The following is a 20,593-nucleotide window of genomic DNA, read 5'->3' as shown; positions in this document are numbered from 1 at the left end:
TTCACATATACTGAGTATGCAATTGGGTAAATATTAATGTTTATGTCAATTAACCCACCTATTATATTTATATTATATTCTGACTTGTGCCCTTATCTCTTGACAGTGTCACAATCCAGGGAGTTTCAAACAGCAAGGGTTTCTTCCTGGCACCTGTTTTCATATTTTTTCTATTAGCAGGAACTGGACTAATGACAAATGTATGCAGGTGTTAGGGTTCAGAACAAGTCACCCCTAGATGTGCCTCTGTGGTACGCAGATTGTTTTGAGCTAAAGGAAACTTTTGCCACAGGCTAAAGAAGCTTCTTCCCCTCCCTTAACTACCTAGGAGAACTTGAATTAGGGCCTTTGCCCATAATAAGGGACTATCAGAGATGACTTATTTTGATATACCCGTAGTGCAAGACAACTTCTATTTACTACACATCTGCTCCTCTTATCCTGCAATGACCCTCTGAAGCCCCCAAGGAGCATTGTCTCATCCCTAGCTCAGGATGTCTTATATACCCATGTTTCTTTTCTATCTCTGAACCTCTCGTGCACGTGGGGTCTCTGACTCTCTCATGTATGCAGGGCTCTCATATGTATGTCTGTATTAAATTTGGTTATTTTCTCTTGCTAATATGTCTCATGTCTATTTGATTATTAGACCAGCCAGAAGAACTGAGGGTAGAGGAAAGTTTGTTCCTCCCCCACCCCCACCCCCACCCCCAGGGATTGGCTGATTCATAAAGTGATAGCTACACATAAGAGACTTCCTCAGTCTGTGACTACAGCCTATAGGTGTGTGCAATAGGACTCATGGAATACAAGTTATATGAAAGTTTAAGTGAATTTAACCACTGATTTATTGTTTAAAAATGACTGAGCATATACTATACAATGAAACAGCCTCTCTGTATAGTGCAAAACAAGTTAAGCATGGACCCTGCTCTCAGGGAGCGTACAATGTACTGGAGGAGGCTGACAACAAACAGGTACACACAAAAATGTATGACTAAATGCTGCTAAATGGAAGAAACAAATGGGGGTGCTGAAATATCAGAGAGATGGGTGGGATATGCAATTAATTGATTAGCGAAGACTCTCCGAGAGGTAGTGTTTGATTTGAGACAACATATGAAAAGCTAACTATTTGATACAAAGGTAAATATATTCTAGTTAGAGAAAACATCATAAGAAAAAGTAGGAAAATTGATTTGTTCAAGGAATCTGTACAAAGCAACTCATCTGCAGAGAGAGGGTGGTTAGAGGTAAGATTAAACAGACAGGGAATATCTAGTCTTTGATTCCATTATGTGACCTATAAACTCTGACTGTATATTATATCTGACCATATTATGTATACTTTGACTGTATATTGTCACAATTAGTGAATAGAAATGTTTTATTTTGGGGTTGGATAATAGCTTACAGTCTCTAAAACAAAACTTACCACTCTCCTGATCCACTTCCAAGGCTTTCAGATTTCTCTAATTCAGAAGCCCTCATCAGTCACTTTTTAGTACAAATTTCTCTCACTGGGAATGACATTTAGTTGGCTTCTTTGCTTCTGGAACATATTCCAAATTCAGGGTCAGAAAGATGTCATTTTTAACAACACACTCTACTTCACATGGAAATTCTGAGTGTCTGTTGGGTTAATTGCTTCCAAAAGAGACAGACAAATAAGATGTTCCAATAATACTGAGCGGCTGGATATTCCTTTTTTGTGGACTATGTTCATCTTCTCCTTTTGGGGTTGCTTGTCTCAGGGAAGAAGAAATGCATTCTCTCTTTGAGACCACAGGAATGCCAGTGAGGCACAGAGACCAAATGCACAGACTGGAACCCCACTGATGTGCAAACTCCTCAGTCCTTCCCTCCTAGGGGACATCATGCTAATCATTAGCACAATGTCCTTCTTTTCCCCTTTTGTACTCCTGAAATCTGCCTGGAAGGAAGTCTTGAGCATGCTAGGTCTTTGATACTCTTTGATGGCTTGCTGAGCACCTGGCAAAAATGGTCTTCTGGACAACAGCTCTCTTTTGCTGAGAGATTGGTTTTCACCCTGAATTGAGAGCTAGAGTCAAACACATTAAGTGTTCAGGAAAAAAATTATTCTAAAAATTCCAGAAAGCTATTCATGCGGAGTCCTTCAGAAAGTGCAGAAATTCAAAAATTTCACTGAAGATCATAAGTTAAATGAGGGCTCTAAGTCAAACTATTATGCAGTAGCCAACTACTAAGGTTCTTGTTTATAAACTTTACTCAGTGTCAGAAATTCTCCCAAATAAATCATTTACAGTGCATTAACTTTCAAGTAATGGCATCTGTTCTGTATTACACTCTGGTGTTCTTTCTCAGTTTTTAATGGTAAGATAGAATTGGGTTTTATTCACATTATATATATTTTTCTTTTGCATTCCACATGGGGTGTACACACACACACACACACACACACACACACACACACACACTGCATTGGGATAAAATTTCAATCCAAACTTGTATGTAGGCATGTTGTCTGCACATATTTGTCAAATACAGTGATGGAACCACAAGAAGCATAATTAAATAGGGTTTCCTTTTTTTTTTTTTTTTGCATCTATTTGGTTTTCTCATTAGTGGGATAGAAAGAAACTGTGATGGGGAAAACAGCATAGTACCAGTCCCTATGTCCAGGAGGGAACTCCTCTCTAAGGATGGATAGCCTTGTTTTTACCTGAGGTTCTCTGGTGCACAAGGACCAAGCTGCATGGCTTTCGTAGCCAACAGATAACATGGAACTGGAAAGAGGATGTCATTGCACTTCAGCATGTTCACAGGGCAGCTCCCTGCTGCTCTGCTCTGTGGGCAACCCATACATTTCCCTCAGTCCACCTCAATGTCTTCTGTAGATGTGAGTGGCTCCCTGTGGGAAGACGCAGATAACTTCCTGCATCTCCCTCATGGAGGTCATTATCCTTCTCCTGTGCATGCTTCCTTGCCCTTGGTGGAGTAATTCTAAGGTACAATTCACCCACGTTTTCAGAAGGTCCGCAGGGGGAGTGCCCCACTGTTGCCCACTCAACCCAGCATCCGGCTGTAAGAAGTACTCATGCACATCCATTACATCATAAGGCCGTGGCCCATCAATGAACCCTTCAGTGGCTTGTCTCCCTGGCCTGTCATACTTCTCCACTTCTTCATTATGCTCTCTGAGATCAGCCCCCACGTAAATTCCCTGTATCCATCTTTTGTCATGGATCTTTTAGACGAATCCAAAATAAAACAGTTAACTTCAAGGTTGAACTCTTTGAAAACATCAGAAAGAAGCACTGGCACAGATATCTCCTTTCTCTGTGCCACAGAGCATGGTGGACAGAGCATGGTGACAGTGAGAATAGTGGGCATTTGGCATTAATGGAAGAGGTACTAGAGCAGAAGAAAAATGAATGAAGTATTCAAGAGTATATGTAAAACTCTCACTAGTCAGCTTCAGGAATACTATCCTGGGAAACTAAAAGGAAGCAAGGCCTATATTATTATGAAATTAGAGCACCTCTCAGTTAAAGCAACTTATTATGGTCAGAATAAAAGGACCGTAAGAGCTGGGGGTTTTGTTTAGTGTTGTATATTCCAGCAGCGAAAACAGTACCTGGCACATTGAAAGTTTCCAATAAATGTGTATTGAATTAGTGAGTAAACTTGACTGCCTTAGAAGATGAAGGTGGATGAAGAGTGGGGAAATTGAAATATTGTGTATGTGTATATATATATATGTGTATACACCTATATATGCACAAACTCTATACATTGTCCACAATAAATGCACAAACACACACAAGGACATTGTGGCCTGCAGCAACTCAATTATCATTTTTCAGTGGTATTTAAATGTAATACATTTTAGGCTTGTGTTCTCTTCACTTTTCCAGCTGATTCAATCTAGAATCTAGACCTGGTTATCTGCTATAACAGAATTCCTAATAGATGTCAGGCACATTATATGCATTTCTCTTATTTAATTTGCAATCCTTTTTTAAATGGTTTTTAGAGTTTATGTATTATGTAGTGTGACAAAGGCCCACTATGTAAGATTTTTTAATAATCTGTCATGTTTTTTTCTAGTATAATACATTCTACTTTTATTTTTTTTCTACCACATTTTTTAACCTATCTGAAATGTTTCATGTTGTAAAGAAAGAGGCATTGATCTATCTTTCCATTCTTCTGAGGGGTGTCTGGCTAGTTTTATCAATGCTTTATAAATAATTAATCTTTTACTGCTGACTTGAAAGACCACCTTTTCACTGATTTTAATAAGCCTCATTTGTATTTGAGTCTATTCCTGGGGTATCTATTTTGTTCCATGGAGTTTTACAATTAGCTTTAAAATAATTTGTATTGCTTTTTAGAGTCCATTATTTAGAAAAGTATTATTATACTGCTTCAGATATTCCAAGTTAATTCTTAAGGTTTTATGAGGCTGAAGACAAAATGTTCTAGACTGCAATTGACTAAGATGGAAGGCAGAACAATGGTTATTGGCAAATCTGAGCATAACAGCAGTTCACAAATCTCACTGTCACTTATCTCAGACATGGGAAATAATGTCACCAAACCTGAGAATTTTAGGTCCCTGAGAATTTTAAGGCATTCCATTGAATGGTTTCCTCTAATCTAATATTTCTCTATGTACCGTACAACACTGATTTTTAAGTTCCTCAGTACCAAAGCATCTGTAATTACAAGACCCTTTTAGCCACTACCATTGTGTGTTAGCTGCGAAGTATGAAATTTGTCATTTCTTTTCAAGAAATTAACTAGATCCTTTCTTTTTTCTGACAAATTACTAAAATAAAATATGGAAAAATTATATTTCCCCACTTTTTCAACAAATAGACAAAGGTTTATTTACAATGATCACTTGATAATAACATATATATAGTAATTGTGTAGCAAATTATATACGTGAATTATTTCTGTATTCAAATATTTTTGTTTAAATATATATGAGCTCTGATATGTGGTGACACTTATGAGAAATTTTTTCATTCAGCTATGGCATGTAATGTCTGTAAGTTTAACTATATTACTGTTGCTTCAACACTATGGTTACAAACACACACACACACATTCACACACACACTTAATGTTAATATAAATGTGTACACATATGTAATTCAGCTTATCTGTTTTTCTACCTCTTCTTATTGAGCAAGAACTAAGGCCTTAAATGACTTAGACACCTATCTCTGTTGGCATCAGAACTTCAAAATTTGCTATCAAGTTTCTTCTGTTACTTTTTCTTCTCTCATGTTCTTCTCCTTGCCCCATCTTGTGCAAGGTCCTCCTATACCCTCTCCTCAAAATCCCAGTTCTGAAGGGAAACATAAAAAATTGTGTATTTTTGAAAAACTTGTGGCATAAATATTTAAAGATGTAAACAAGATCATAGATGTTTCTGAGATAGCTATTATGGAGCTTAGCCATTTTTTTTTCCTCCTTGCTTGGTGTACTTTTATCAGCTGCCTACTGTTACGTAGAGTGAATAGAGGAATGTAATTGCAGCTGCTCCTGATAGATGTATTGTGTACCACTGGGTCAAAGGTATACAAGTGAATAAACAAAGAAATCTATACCTCTGTCTTATCATGAGAATCCCAGGTCACAAAAATAACCCATACCTTCAATTTAGAAAATCATGAGAGGATTAGCATTAGCTTTAGCACTTGTAACCTATACCATTCCTGTTACTCTCGGTTCCATTTTGTTAGTCATATGCTATCTTCCAAAGATAGTCATATTTCCCCTGAGCCAGAAAGATCATTTCATTGTCACGCTTGTTCAATCCTCCCTGGAGCAGGAAGTGGTATAATATGTATGCCCAAACTTTAATATGCTATTTTATTTTTTTCTTTTTATAATTTCAACCTTGACCTCTGACTTGAGAGTCCACTCTTTAAACCATTAGTATTTCTCTGGATCTTAAAGCAAAAGCTACACTTCCAATACTTACATTAAATGAACTTGGTAAGATACATACACTATCATGTTAGCAATTATTTTTGTTTAACATGATAATACCACAACCAGCATCAAATCAGAACCCATAAACCTATAAATTCTTTTGCCAATTGGCAGGATGCTAAGAATGCTAAGGCACACCTCTAGCAAAACCAACCCGAAGCTGAAGTTGCATTTAAAATAAGTTCTTGGAGATGTCATCAAAATGGCGGCGTGACGTGAGCCTCTGTAAAGCTTCCCTGGAATTTACAACTAATCGAACAGCAATAACTCCACAAAGGACTCCCTGCACAGCAGACAGGCAAGATGAAGATGCCCACTACTGAATTCACCTAAAGGTGGGCGAATCGCATGAGGGGGGAGGAGAGAAGGGAGAAGTGTGGAGACGGAGCCACGAGGGCGCAGGACACAGACCTAGCTCAGTGCTCCCAGCTCACTGTATCCTGGAACTACCGCAGCTGCGGGAGAGGGAACAACTCGGACTGCTAGGGCTCCGCTTATGGCCCACAGGGTTGAGGGGGCAGCACGGCTGAACCCAACGCTCATGGCAGAGACCTCGGAGAAAAGACTGAGGAAAGAGGCTGAAAATGGTGCTATAAGGCCTCATTGCTGAGCAGAGAACGGAAGCCTTAGGCACTGAGACTAGCCGCCCCCTCCCTACCCTCCCAGAGCTTGCCCCACCCCCACCTGCCTGGTGCTAGAAGCAGAACGGTAGCAGTGTCAGATCAAAAGAACAGAATATTTGCTGTTCTGAGAACTGTGGACCGCAGACACGGATTCGCAGCCCAGCTGGTTCCGGCAAAGGGGAGGGAGCTGTGGAAGAAGGACCAGCTGTGGTGGTGGTCGCTGCCATTGCTCTGGGCCACCTCTCACAACTCACCCCGCCCCAGGTCCCACCTATGTGGGCGGATGACTGCAGGAGTAAACAGAATAGCTGTAACATACGGGCTATGAATCTGGTGCAGGGAGAGTTTTGGAACTTCAAATGCTCTCCCCATACCCACAAGAACAATGTGCCCTGTGACCCAGATGAACTACTAACAGAGGAGAAGCCCGTCTCCCAGGGAATCCCCCCATGATGTGAGAAGCTGGAATAGTGCAGAGAAAAAAATAGCACTACCGTGTGAGAGAGAAAAAAGAAGGCTGCTTTCGGAGAGAAAAAACATTCTACTGACAAGTACTGGAAAACAAAAGAAAGACTTCTTCCTATCAACCTGTTGCAGAAACCATTCCTGTACATGTCTAGGAAGAGAAATAATAAATCAGTAATTGCCATGAATAAACAAGGCAACAAGACAGCTCAGAAAGAAAGTGAAAAGTCTCCAGAAAAGGAACTTAAAGTTATGTAAACATGTGACTTAAATGACACAGAATTCAAGATTGCAGTTCTGAAAAAACTCAACGAGATGCAAAAAACACAGAAAGGCAGTTTAATGAACTCAGAAACACAATCAAAGAACAACACGAACATTTTATGAAAGAGATTGAAATTTTAAAAAGGAACCAAATAGAATTTCTAGAGATTAAGAACGCAACAGAAGAAATTAAGAATGAAATAACCAGCTTAGGTAGTAGAGTTGACCAGATGGAGGAAAGAATCAGTGACATCGAAAATAGAAACCTGGAAATGACACGGATGGAAGAAGAAAGAGACTTGAGACTTAAAAGAAATGAAAGAACTCTACAAGAACTTTCTAACTCCACCAGAAAGAGCAATATAAGACTAATGGGCATACCAGAAGGAGAAGAAAGAGAGAAGGGAACAGAGAATATATTCAAACAAATTGTTGAAGAGAACTTCCCAAACTTGTGGACAGAACTGGATCCTCAAATCCAAGAAGCAAATAGAACACCTAATTACCTCAATCCCAACAGGCCTTCTCCAAGGCACATTGTATTGAAGCTGTCTAAAATCAATGACAAAGAAAGAATCCTCAAGGCAGCCAGGGAAAAGAAGATGGTAACCTACAAAGGAAAGCCCATTAGATTATCATCAGATTTTTCACCAGAAACGCTACAAGCCAGGAGAGAGTGGAACCAAATATTCAAACTATTGAAAGAGAGAAATTATGAGCCAAGAATAATATATCCAGCAAAGACATCCTTTAGATATGAAGGAGGAATAAAGACCTTTCCAGACATACAGAAGCTGAGGGAATTTTCTAATACATGACCTGCACTACAAGAAACACTAAAGGAGGCTATTCGAACACCATCAACAAGGACAATTTGTGGCAACCAAAACATAAAAAGAGGGAGAGTAAAGGCCTGAACAGGAATATGGGAATGGAGAAAGTAAGAGTGCTGAAGAAAATGGAATACTCTAAATATCAAACTTTCTTTTACATAAACTTAATGGTAACCACTAAAAAAAACCCCAGAACTAAAATATATACTGTAATAAAAAAAGAAACAGAGGGAAACATCATAGAATACCACCACACAAAAATAATAGACAACAACAAAAAGGCAAAGAAACAATGGAGACACAGCCGTACCAGAAAACTAAAGATAGAATGACAGGAAATCCTCACATATCAATAATCACCCTACATGTAAATGGACTGAACTCACCAATAAAAAGGCACAGAGTAGCAGATTGGATCAAAAAAACTAAACCCAACCATATGCTGTCACCAAGAGACAAATCTCAGCTACAAGGACAAGCATAGACTCAAAGTGAAAGGGTGGAAATTGACACTACAAGCAAATGGTACCCAGAGAAAATCAGGTGTAGCCATAATATTATCAGATGAAACAGAATTCAGAGTGAAAAAAGATAACAACAGACAAAGATGGACATTTCATAATGGTAAAGGGTACTGTACAACAAGAAGACATAACAGTCATCAATATTTATGCCACCAATCAGGGAGCACCGAAATATACCAAGCAACTATTAACAGAACTAAAGGGAGAAATTGACCAAACCACAATTATATGAGGGGACTTAAATACATCATTGACAGCTATGGATAGATCATCCAAACAGAAAATAAACAATGAAATAGCAGTCCTAAACGACACATTAGATGAAATGGACATAATTGACATATATAGAGCACTTCATCCTAAAACATCAGACTATACATTCTTTTCTAGTGAACATGGAACATTCTCAAGGATAGACCATATATTGGGACATAAAATCAGCCTCAGCAAATTTAAGAAGATTGAAATCATATCAAGCATATTCTCTGATCACAAGGCTTTGAAATTGGATATCAACTGCAAAAAGAAAGCAGGAAAAAACACAAACACATGGAGATTAAACAACATACTTTTAAAGAACGACTGGGACAAAGAAGAAATTAAAGGAGAGATCAAAATATACATAGAAACAAATGACAATGAAAATACATCCTACCAAAATTTTGGGGATGCAGCGAAAGCAGTTTTAAGAGGGAAATTTATATCATTCCAGGCTTATCTCAAAAAACAAGAAAAATTCCAAATAAATAACCTCATGTTACACCTTAAAGAACTAGAAAAAGAAGAACAAGTGAAACCCAAGGTCAGCAGAAGAAAGGAAATAACAAAAATCAGAGCAGAACTAAATGAAATAGAAAACAGAAAGACAATAGAAAAAATTATTATGACAAAGAGCTGGTTCTTTGAAAAGATTAACAAAATTGACAAACCCTTGGCTAGACTCACTAAGATAAAAAGAAAGAAGACACTAATTAACAAAATCAGAAATGAAAAATGGGAAGTTATGGACACCACAGAAATACATCGGATCATCCAAGAATACTATGAAGGACTATATGCCACCAAATTCAATAACATAGAAGAAATGGACAAGTTCTTAGAAACATATGGCCTTCCAAGGCTGAACCATGAAGAACTGGAAAAACTAAACAGACCGATCACCGGTAACGAAATTGAATCAGTCATCCAAAACCTTCCCAAAAGCAAAAGTCCGGGACCAGATGGCTTCACTGGTGAATCCTACCAAACCTTCAAAGAGGATCTAATACCAATCCTGCTCAAACTCTTCCAAAAAATTGAAGAAGAGACAGTACTCCCTAACTCATTTTATGAGGCCAACATTACCCTGATACCAAAACCTGGTAAGGACAACACAAAAAAAGAAAACTACAGACCAATATCTCTGATAAATACAGATGCAAAAATCCTAAACAAAACTCTAGCAAATCGAATACAACAATGCATTAAAAAGATTATTCATCACGACCAAGTAGGGTTCATCCCCGGGTCACAAGGATGGTTCAACATCCACAAATCCATCAATGTGATACATCACATAAACAAAATAAAGGACAAAAATCATATGATTATATCAATTGATGCAGAAAAAACATCTGACAAAATACAACATCCATTTATGATTAAAACACTTAATAAAATAGGTATAGAAGGAAAATACCTTAACATAATAAAGGCCATATGTGACAAGCCCTCAGCTAATCTCATAATTAATGGTGAAAAACTGAAGCCCTTTGCTCTACATTCAGGAACACGACAGGGTTGTCCCCTATCACCTCTGCTTTTCAACATAGTGTTGGAAGTCCTCACCAGAGCAATCAGGCAAGAGAAAGAAATAAAAGGCATCCAAATTGGGAATGAAGATGTTAAATTATCACTCTTTGCAGTTGACATGATGCTATATATAGAAAACCCTAAAGACTCCACCAAAAAGCTATTAGAAACAATCAACAAATACAGTAAATTTGCTGGCTACAAAATCAACGTACAAAAATCCATTGCATTCCTATATACTAACAATGAAATGTCAGAAAAAGAAATACAAAAAAAGTTCCTTTTGCAATTGCCGCAAAAAGAATAAAATATCTAGGAATAAACTTAACCAAGGATGTGAAGCACCTATATGCTGAAAACTATAAGACATTTTTAAAAGAAATTGAAGGAGACACAAAGAAATGCAAAGACATTCCGTGCTCATGGATTGGAAGAATCAACATAGTTAAAATGTCCATATTACCCAAAGCAATATACAGATTTAATGCAATCCCCATCAAAATCCCAATGGCATTTTTTTAAAGAAATAGAACAAAAAATCATCAGATTTGTTTGGAACCACAAAAGACCCCAAATAGCCAAAGCAATCTTAAGAAAAAAGAACAATACTGGAGGTATCACACTCCCTGACTTTAGCTTGTGCTACAGGGCTACAATAATCAAAACAGCATGATATTGGCAGAAAAACAGACACATACACCAATGGAATAGAACTGAGAACCCAGAAATAAAACCACATAAATATGGACAGATAATTTTTGACAAAGAAGCTAAAAACATACCATGGAGGAAAGACAGCCTCTTCAATAAATGGTGCTGGAGAATTGGATAGCCACGTGCAAAAGAATGAAACTGGACTGCTATCTGTCACCATGTACCAAAATTAATTCAAAATGGATCAAAGACTTAAGCATAGGATCTGACACAATAAACTTCATAGAAGAAAACATAGGTACTAAACTTATGGACCTTGGGTTCAAAGAGCATTTTATGAATTTGACTCCAAAGGCAATGAAAGTAAAAATTGAAACAAACGAATGGGACTATATGAAACTTAAAAGCTTCTGCGCAGCAAAAGAAACCATCAACAAAATAAAAAGGCAACCAACTGAATGGGAGAAGATTTTTGCAAACAGTGCTCCGATAAGGGGCTAATATCCAAAATATACAAGGAACTCATGAAACTCAACAACAAAAAAACAAACAACCCAATTGAAAAATGGGCAGAGGACCTCAAGAGACATTTCTCCAAAGAGGACATATAAATGGCAAATAGACATATGAAAAAATGCTCAACATCACTAATCATCAGAGAAATGCAAATAAAAACCACAATGAGATATCACCTCACCCAAGTCAGAATGGCTATAGTCAACAAGACAAATAGTAACAAGTGTTGGAGAGGCTGTGGAGAAAAAGGAACCCTCATACACTGTTGGTGGGAATGCAGACTACTGCAGCCATTATGGAAGGTAGTGTGGAGGTTCCTCAAAAAATTACGAATAGAATTACCATATGACCCAGCAATCCCTCTCCTGGGTATCTACCCAAAAAATCTGAAAACATTTATACATAAAGACACGTGTGCTGCAATGTTCATTGAAACTTTGTTTACGGTGGTGAAAACATGGAAACAACCAAAATGTCCTTCGATAGATGAATGGATAAAGAAGTTGTGGTATATATACACAATGGAATACTATTCTGTGGTAAGAAAAGATGATATAGGAACATTTGTGACAACATGGATGGATCTTGAGAATATAATGCTAAGCAAAATAAGTCACACAGAAAAAGCAGAGAACCATATGATTTTACTGATATGTGGTATATAAACCAAAAACAACAAAAGAACAAGACAAAAAATGAGAAACAAGAACTCATAGACACAGACAATAGTTTAGTGGTTACCAGAGGGTAAGGGGGGTGGGGGGTGGGAGATGAGGTTAAGGGGGATCAAATATATGGTGATGGAAGGAGAACTGACTCTGGGTGGTGAACACACAATGGGATTTATAGATGATGTAATACAGAATTGTACACCTGAAATCCATGTAACTTTACTAACAATTGTCACCCCAATAAATTTAAAAAAAATAAAAATAAAATAAAATAAGTTCTCTCAGTGAGGGGAGGGGAGAAAAACACCAGATATATTAATGCCCTTCTTGGAAAATGAGTTCCTCCTATCTAATATGCATTAGAAATAATCTACTCATTTGATGAAAGGTTTGCGAGGCATGAATAAAGGGCCAGGCTGCTTGTCTATAGCAGCAATTAGCAGAATCACACAAAGCCCATTTCAGTGGCCTATTTTCTCAGGCCAGCCATCAGTGTAATTATCCACATTAGAGGAATTTTCTGAGCTTGAGGAGAGTTCACAAGTCAAAGGAAGCAGAAGTTCACTCTGGGGAATTTAACTAACTGTTTGGTTTTAATAATTCCCCATCAAATAATCTCTAAGGTATCAAAAGAAATCATTCCCTCTGAGCTCTGTGAGGATTCATCGTTTCTATGTCACCCTGTCATCAACATAAGGTGATATTATGAAGTCACTTCTGCATTTTGAGGCAGCCTCTCTGAGGAGAATATGCAAATCACATTCTTGATAAAGAAAAAATAGTTTTGTCCAAGTTATGAGCAGCGTGGGCACGTGCCAAAAGGTGAAGCTCTCTGCATACATTTTCATAAAAGAAATATATACTAAAAAGGTATATAAATAACATTCTGATTCACAGACTTGCAAATCCAGTATTATAAAAGCATCTCTCTCTCTCTCTCTCTCTCTCTCTCTCTCTCTCTCTCTCTCTCTCTCTCTCTCTCTCAACCTTCTGGCCATTTCTCTCAATGTGACACGTATTGGTGCTTAAATATATCATAGTTAAGCATCAGAAAATCATTGTTTCATTCACAAAAATAAGAAATTAAAGATGTGTGTGTGTGTGTGTGTGTGTGTGTGTGTCTGATTATACAGGGGACTCCTTTATAAAATATGGGAAATGTCAGGAGATAGGGAGATAGTAGCTGAGATTTATATACATTCATATATGTGTGTATGCATATGTGCAATTTTCCTTTTGATATTATATCCCTCCTTTAAGATCATTACAGTGGCTCAGCATCAGTGAACACTGAAGCTACCCTTATTAAAATAGTAAAAGAGACCAATCTTTTCTTAGATTAGATGGTTAGATTTAGATGGGCTTTGCCCAGGTATTTTTAAACAGCAATAGAAAAGACTAGGAGGGAGAAAGATTTTTGATTGTTCCTATTATATGTATAATGGAATGAAATATATTTGTGGCCAATTTCAACAAAACTCAATTAGTATTTATATAGGACACAGTGGCATGAAGCTTGTCTGCTAACAATGCACTAAGTAAAGTCCCAGCCCAACAATTTGAAGTCCTTGAAATCTTATGAAAATCTGATTCCCAGAGTAAACTTGTATTTATTATGAAGGGACACCCCATACTCCCCAGCACATCCCACCACAGCTGTCTTTCAAGCATCACTGAGTTTCACATTGTGAACATTAATCCAAAGATTGAGAAAGAGTTGCTCAAATTTTTCCTTCCCCTCTGCACATTAGCCCAATGGGGCCCTTTTTAAATGAAGTGATGAAGGAGGGGGAGATAATGATGGATATCCACTTATTGCTGGAATTACTCTGGTTAACATATCTAAGAGATATGGAGTATAGTGCAGGCTCCTATACGTAGTGAGAAGTTTATTTTGAGATGCAAATTGATCTCTTTGATTACCAATGGTAATGTATGATTAAAGATAATAAAATTCAGTCTTAGACAAGAGAGTAGCCACTGCGTAGCTCTAGAGAGCTGATGTGTTTTCAAAATGTCATTGCTAAGACCGTCGTGTGCATCCAACAACAAACTAATACCACTGCCACGTTTACAAAGAAAAGAATTCAAGGAGAAACAGGGGACTCACTTCTGCATACCAGGTGAATGAACGGAACTGAGAATGGCAGATAGAGGTATTCCTGTTTTCCAAAGCTCATCTGTGTACCTGAACCCTCAACATTTTCTGTTTTCACTATTCCCAATTCAGATTTATCTAATCTTACGTGAAAGTTAATGAAATCTCTTTTTTTTTTTTCTTTCACCCACATTCTCTGCTTACTTGGCCATTAACATCTCTCGGATACACACCCACCCACACATGCACCTGCTCGCACAAAAGTAACTATAATACACTCTGATCACCTTAGCTGTCCTCACGCCCAAGGCAGATGACTGTAGGACTGGTTCTGTCATGATTATCGAGATTAGTAAGAGAGGTACAATGAGCAACACATCAGCTTTGCTGGAGTTCAACCAGGCATCACAGTTTCAATGAGAATGTTTTAATCTTACAATGTTTTTCATATCTATCAAAAAAGGTTGTTTGGGTAAAATGTATTATGCATAATCCTGTATTTTTGAGAGCTGTGTTCATTTTTCTTCAACTTATTTCGTAAGAGAGATTTTGAACAAGGTCATGTGATTTAGGAAAATCAAAGCATCAAACAATAATTACATGCCTAGTGTTTAAGTCCACCACGTGAAATCCTTTGGGAGATACACTATATGTATCTAAAGGAGCCAATAATATAGCTATGGTGAAACAGACTGAGAATGATTAGTTCAAAAAGTAATAGAAGTGTTTTTAATTTGAATAATACATTTGCTAATTGTTCCTCTTTTATGTTTCTATAAAGTGTTTGATCTATATGCAAAACAATAGCATACAATACTTCTGAGTTGCCTAGAATACAGACAAATCTTTTCTATAATAATCTGATTTCTTGACATCTTTTATTGTAAAAAATGAAACAAATAACAACGTCTGACTTTTTACCATATAACTCTTGAATAATATACCAAAATGTGAAAAGTCGGTAACTCCATTGTAGTTACCTTTCCTTACTTGTAGGTACTATTTTTTTTTTTAGTGACTATTCTTATTTGTGTGATAAAAGGGAAGGAGATTAAAATCATATTACTGATTTTTAGACAAAATCATTACACATGTTTTAGAGAGAATCTGTAACTTAACACAACACATTTATAGATGCTAATCAAATTTCTAACAAAATTAGTAAGTATATTCTTGTCTGAATATATTTTATGAAATTAGAAATACTAAACATGGCCAAACCAATCTCCAACAATCTCTGAGACTTCAATAAATATGTAAATGGGAAAGACAAAAATTATCCACCTCAAAGGACTTACATAAAGAATGGCAAATCCTGGCACTTGCACACAGAACACACTTCCTAATGAATCTCAGAATTCCCCTAAACACAGATTTTTAGGCATCATTACAAATGATGAGCAGTTTTTGTGTAAGAAGAAAGACATTTGCAATACGTGATTTAAACCAATTCACTGTACCATAGGGAATACCAGATTAAAATACTAACTTCTAAATACACTGTCTTGAAAACCAGAGTCGGAACATTTCACAGTGTCTGGCTAGGATTACCACTAACTGAGAAAACCATGAGGTTCCTTCCTATTTAAATCTGTTATTTATGCATTGTTTGCTTGCTTTAAATGTCCCAAGACTTGTAAGAATAAATAGCAATGACTATCACATATGGATTACCTGTAGAGATGACTGTTTGCTCTCTTAACACTTCGTACAGTTTGTTTTACTGCATAAAACAATCCTACTAACATCTTTAAAAACTGAATCAGTAAAGTCCTACCAATTTTCTGAAAAATAAGTCAGTAACATGTATCATGAACCCTAACACATTCGTGTCCTTTGATTCAGTAATCACACTTTTAGGATATTTTTATTCATGCACTCTCCAAATCTTGTCTATCAACCATGTTCTTGGCACTGTGCTAGTTGCTGGGTTTAACTAAATAGTAAGGAAACATACCAGGTAAGATTTCTGTCCACATAATGTTTGTTTTGAGGTAGAAACAATCAATCTAATAAGCATAACAATTACAGCTATGGTAAATCCTAAGAAGGAGACATACTGCTGCTATGAGAAAATTCAATAGGGATTTGTCTTAGTTCAAGATGCTTGAAGAAGTGATGCATAAACTACTGTCTGAAGGACAAATAGTCAAACTATATCCAACATCTGGTGAAAGAATGAGCAAATTTATAGGCCTGGAAGTGGTAGGGGAGGAGATTCAAGAACATATATATTTTAAAAACAAAATTGGCATCTGAGTCTTAAAACCAAATAAATAATTCTAGTCTCATTTAAGTTTAGATAAGTGTAAAAAAAAGCAAATTAAAAGTTGGAAGGGCCTCAGCAAATATAATTAACTTTTTTTTTTTTCTCAAAGAAATTGTCCAGTTGACCCTTAATGATCTTTCTAGCTCTAATTCTCTCATCTTTGGCATGGTTCAGGGGCAGCTGTTGCTAACTGTGAATTAATACACACCTACATTTTCAATGATCATTTCAGATTTCATTTCTACATATCTGTGGTAGGACAACTTCTCGACTTGGATCAAATTATTCCATTGGGCAAACAAGATCTCGTCTCCTACCTTGGTTGTCTGTATTGGGCTTACAAGACTCAAACTCTCCAACACCTCATTTCACAAAATCATTCTGTTTGAAAATATTAGTATTTCATATATGATATTTTTTTATTATTTATGCTAGCTTTCTTAGTGCCAGTATATATATTCAGCCCGAGCTTTGAGCTTCTTTAAGGCTCTGCATTTTATGCCTGTTTACCCTCTCTGAGAAGAGAAAAGGTTCAGAGGTCAACAGTATTTGTAGAAAAATTAAAATTAAAAAAAAAAAGGAGAGGGAGAACTATTAATGATATAAGAAGTTCTAGACAAAATTAATGATAACTATCTTGTGGTTTTCTTGGAAGCTAAAGGCATTTTATTGTCTAATTAAGGCATCATCTGGGTAGGAGAATAACAGCAATGCCCTGGTTTACTATTAATTATTAAATTTACACTAATAGAAACATTACAATAAGAACATGGAGAAAAATAACAGTTTAAAAGGAAAACTTTAAAGCTGGGATACATACATTGTTAAATTAAAAAGTTCCTTAATCTGCAAATAACTGAAAATACGACATTAGGCACTAAGTATGTAGAGAACCCTTTTCTATCTTATGTAAAATAGAAACAATAACCCCTATTTTAGTTTGCATTGCATCCCAGGACTGTTGTGAAGCTAAAACAGCATGTATAAAAATATATGGGAAAGGAGGAATTATTGAACAATGTACTGTGTTTTCTGGGAAACACATACACACATAGTCACAATATTTCCAATGAATTGTAGCATTTCAATACCGACTCACAGTGTGTATTTTTATAGTTCTTTTATTTACTAATTTTTTTACATTAGAGTTTCTAAAACTGTTCCATATGTCTTGCAAGATGTTACATGAAAAAGAAAAGGGCTCTTGTCTCAAAGTTCATGACATAGTTGTATACTCTATTTCTCTCTTAGAGCTTTATAAAGTACATGCAAATTAAAGGCTGTGAGAAATTCTTTAGTAGAAAAATGATTTAATTTTGATTATCCCAGAGCTTCCAAATTTCTTTCATTTTGCAACATATCTTTTCAATATGCTATCTGGGAGCACATCATGAGACAGCAAAATATTAGGGCCCCATAGAACAGTTTAGGAAATATTTCTCTACATCATTTCTATCATCATTACTTATTACCCGCCTCTCTTCGCATTAATGTGTATGATATAAACATTTACATGATTCATAGACATATAAATTTTGTTATTTTTCCTTAGAAATACACTGTCCAATACAGTAACCAGTAGTTCCTGGAAATGTGGTTCTGAATTAAAATGTACTTTAAGTGTAAAATACATATCAGATTTTGAAGAATTAATAGAAAAATAATGGAAAATATCTCAACAATTTTGTGTAGATTACTTATTGAAATGATGACATTTGGATTTACTGAGTTATATAAATTATTAAAATTAATTTTCCTTTTTTATTAGAAAAATCAAAATAACATATGGCTCATATTTGTGGCTCATTCTATTTTTATTTCTATTGGATTTTACTGCTGTAAAATATTAGAAAGTTAGAAAATCCGAACAAAATATAAAGAAGAAAATTATGACTTATAATTCTATCACTTAAAGACACTGACTTTGAAACTTTCAATGCATTTTCTCATGATTTTTTTCTATGTGTATCTTGTCAGAATTGGGATCATAATAAATATATACATAAATAATAGATATAGAAAGAAAGGAAGAAAGAGACAGAGACAGAGAGAGAGACAGAGAGAGAAAGAGAGAAAGAGAGAGAGAGAGAGAGAGAGAGAGAGAGAGAGAGAAAGAGAGAGAGAGAGAGAGAAACAAAAGAAAAGAAAGAAAGAAAAAGAAAGGGGTCGGGGAGGGAGAAAGGAAGAAACCAAAACCATCTTTCTTTATTCTGAGGGCTGTCCATGGTGTTAGATGATACAAATTTACTTCTTTCCTCCTCTTCCTGGTGAGCATAAAGCCTTGAATAAAATTAAGTGACTTCAGGATACAAAATCACTTAGAAAATGTGCACTATGAAATAAGCATCCAGTCCAAGGATTTCACCAGGATGTGTCTGAAATGAGTCTGGTTTCAGAGCCTTCTGGTGACTTTGGCAGACAGGCAGGGAGGAAGGCAACATAGGCTTAAACATAAACAGGCCTGCCTGGGAAGAATTCTCCATCAGATTTGCCTTTAGTCTAAAAAAGGAAACCACATATAAACTAAACCTCAGCTTGCTGCTGCCATTTATTTAACGAAGTTTTAGAAAAGCAGAAACTTCACTACAGTCAGTGATTTATTGCCCAGGGGAGTTCAAGGAAACTCCCTCATGTGAGCTATTCATTTTCTTGTTCTGAACATCCCAAATCATCTCAGCAGGAGGAGATGTGTGTCCCTGACCTTGGCCGAGTTCTCTGGTTTGCTTTTTCATTTGCTAAATAGGTCACAGCACATTGTTTATTCTGGCCCACAGCTCTAGCAACGCTGTGGGATTCCCTTTCCTCAGCATCGCCCTCAGCTTTCCTCTTCCTTCAACCCCCACCCTCTGGGACTTGCATAAGCACACAAGCAACTTAAATCGTGCTCCTGTCCACATGAACCACCAGTTCAGCTGTTTCAACTGAATGAGATACCGTGATTCTATTAATTCTACCAGGCAGACAAAGGAATGCAAAAGTCATGTTTGAAGTTGGCCATTGCAAAGATTAAAGAACTGGTTTGATTGAGTGAATTTTCACTTTCTAACTACCTCTACATGTATTTTAAGAGGACATAGCTTTTGTTCTCTCTAGCATTAATTTTATAGCATCTGCCTTCTTCTTCCAACTTTTTCAATTTTTCTGTCTGTTACACATCCCCCGAGTGTCCCCACCCCTGCCCAAGGTCAGCTGCTTTCATTTCATAAGGTTTTTGACCAAAAGATCACAAATTATTGTGAATAAGTCTTATATCCCTCCTGTGAGGCAAGAGAAGAATAAAAGATGACTATATCTTATAGCCTAAAAGAATCTCAAAAGAAAATATTTTTAAATGCATTCTTTTAATTCTAATTCTGCATCTTCTTTATTTACCTTGCTTTTGTTCTTATTAAAACAATTTCGTTTTTCCAGTCTCTTTTCGCACAATAATTTTTTCCCTTTTTTCTGCCTTCTCTGAGCATTTAAAAAAAATCCATTTTGTTTCCTCTCTTAGCGTATCAGTTAACTTCTTTAAAAATATTGTGTAGTTACCCTAGAGTTTAAAATACACATTTTTAACTAAGTTAAGGCTGCTACCATAGGCAGAAAAAGTAGGGCCGCAGGGAGAGAGCAGGTAGAAAAGGAAGGAGGAAGTAAGGGGAGACAAAAGAGAGAGAAGATGAGATCATTCTTAAGAAAAGGTGCAGCAACAGCTAATTGTAATGGATTATGTTATTGGCATCTCCGGGCAGGGAAAAATCTTCACTCCCTGAGTCACTAGGACAGTTCCAATAAGGGCCAAGAAAGAAAAAGGGAATCACACCTCCAAGCAGGAAGAAGTGGTTGGTGAGGACAAGCAGAGGACCCGTCTGGGAACGCCTGTAACACCACCCTTAAACTTGAATATTTTGC

This window comes from Rhinolophus ferrumequinum, chromosome 12, assembly GCF_004115265.2.
Source record: "Rhinolophus ferrumequinum isolate MPI-CBG mRhiFer1 chromosome 12, mRhiFer1_v1.p, whole genome shotgun sequence".
NCBI classification, from domain to species: domain Eukaryota; kingdom Metazoa; phylum Chordata; class Mammalia; order Chiroptera; family Rhinolophidae; genus Rhinolophus; species Rhinolophus ferrumequinum.
This window is presented reverse-complemented; position numbering follows the sequence as displayed.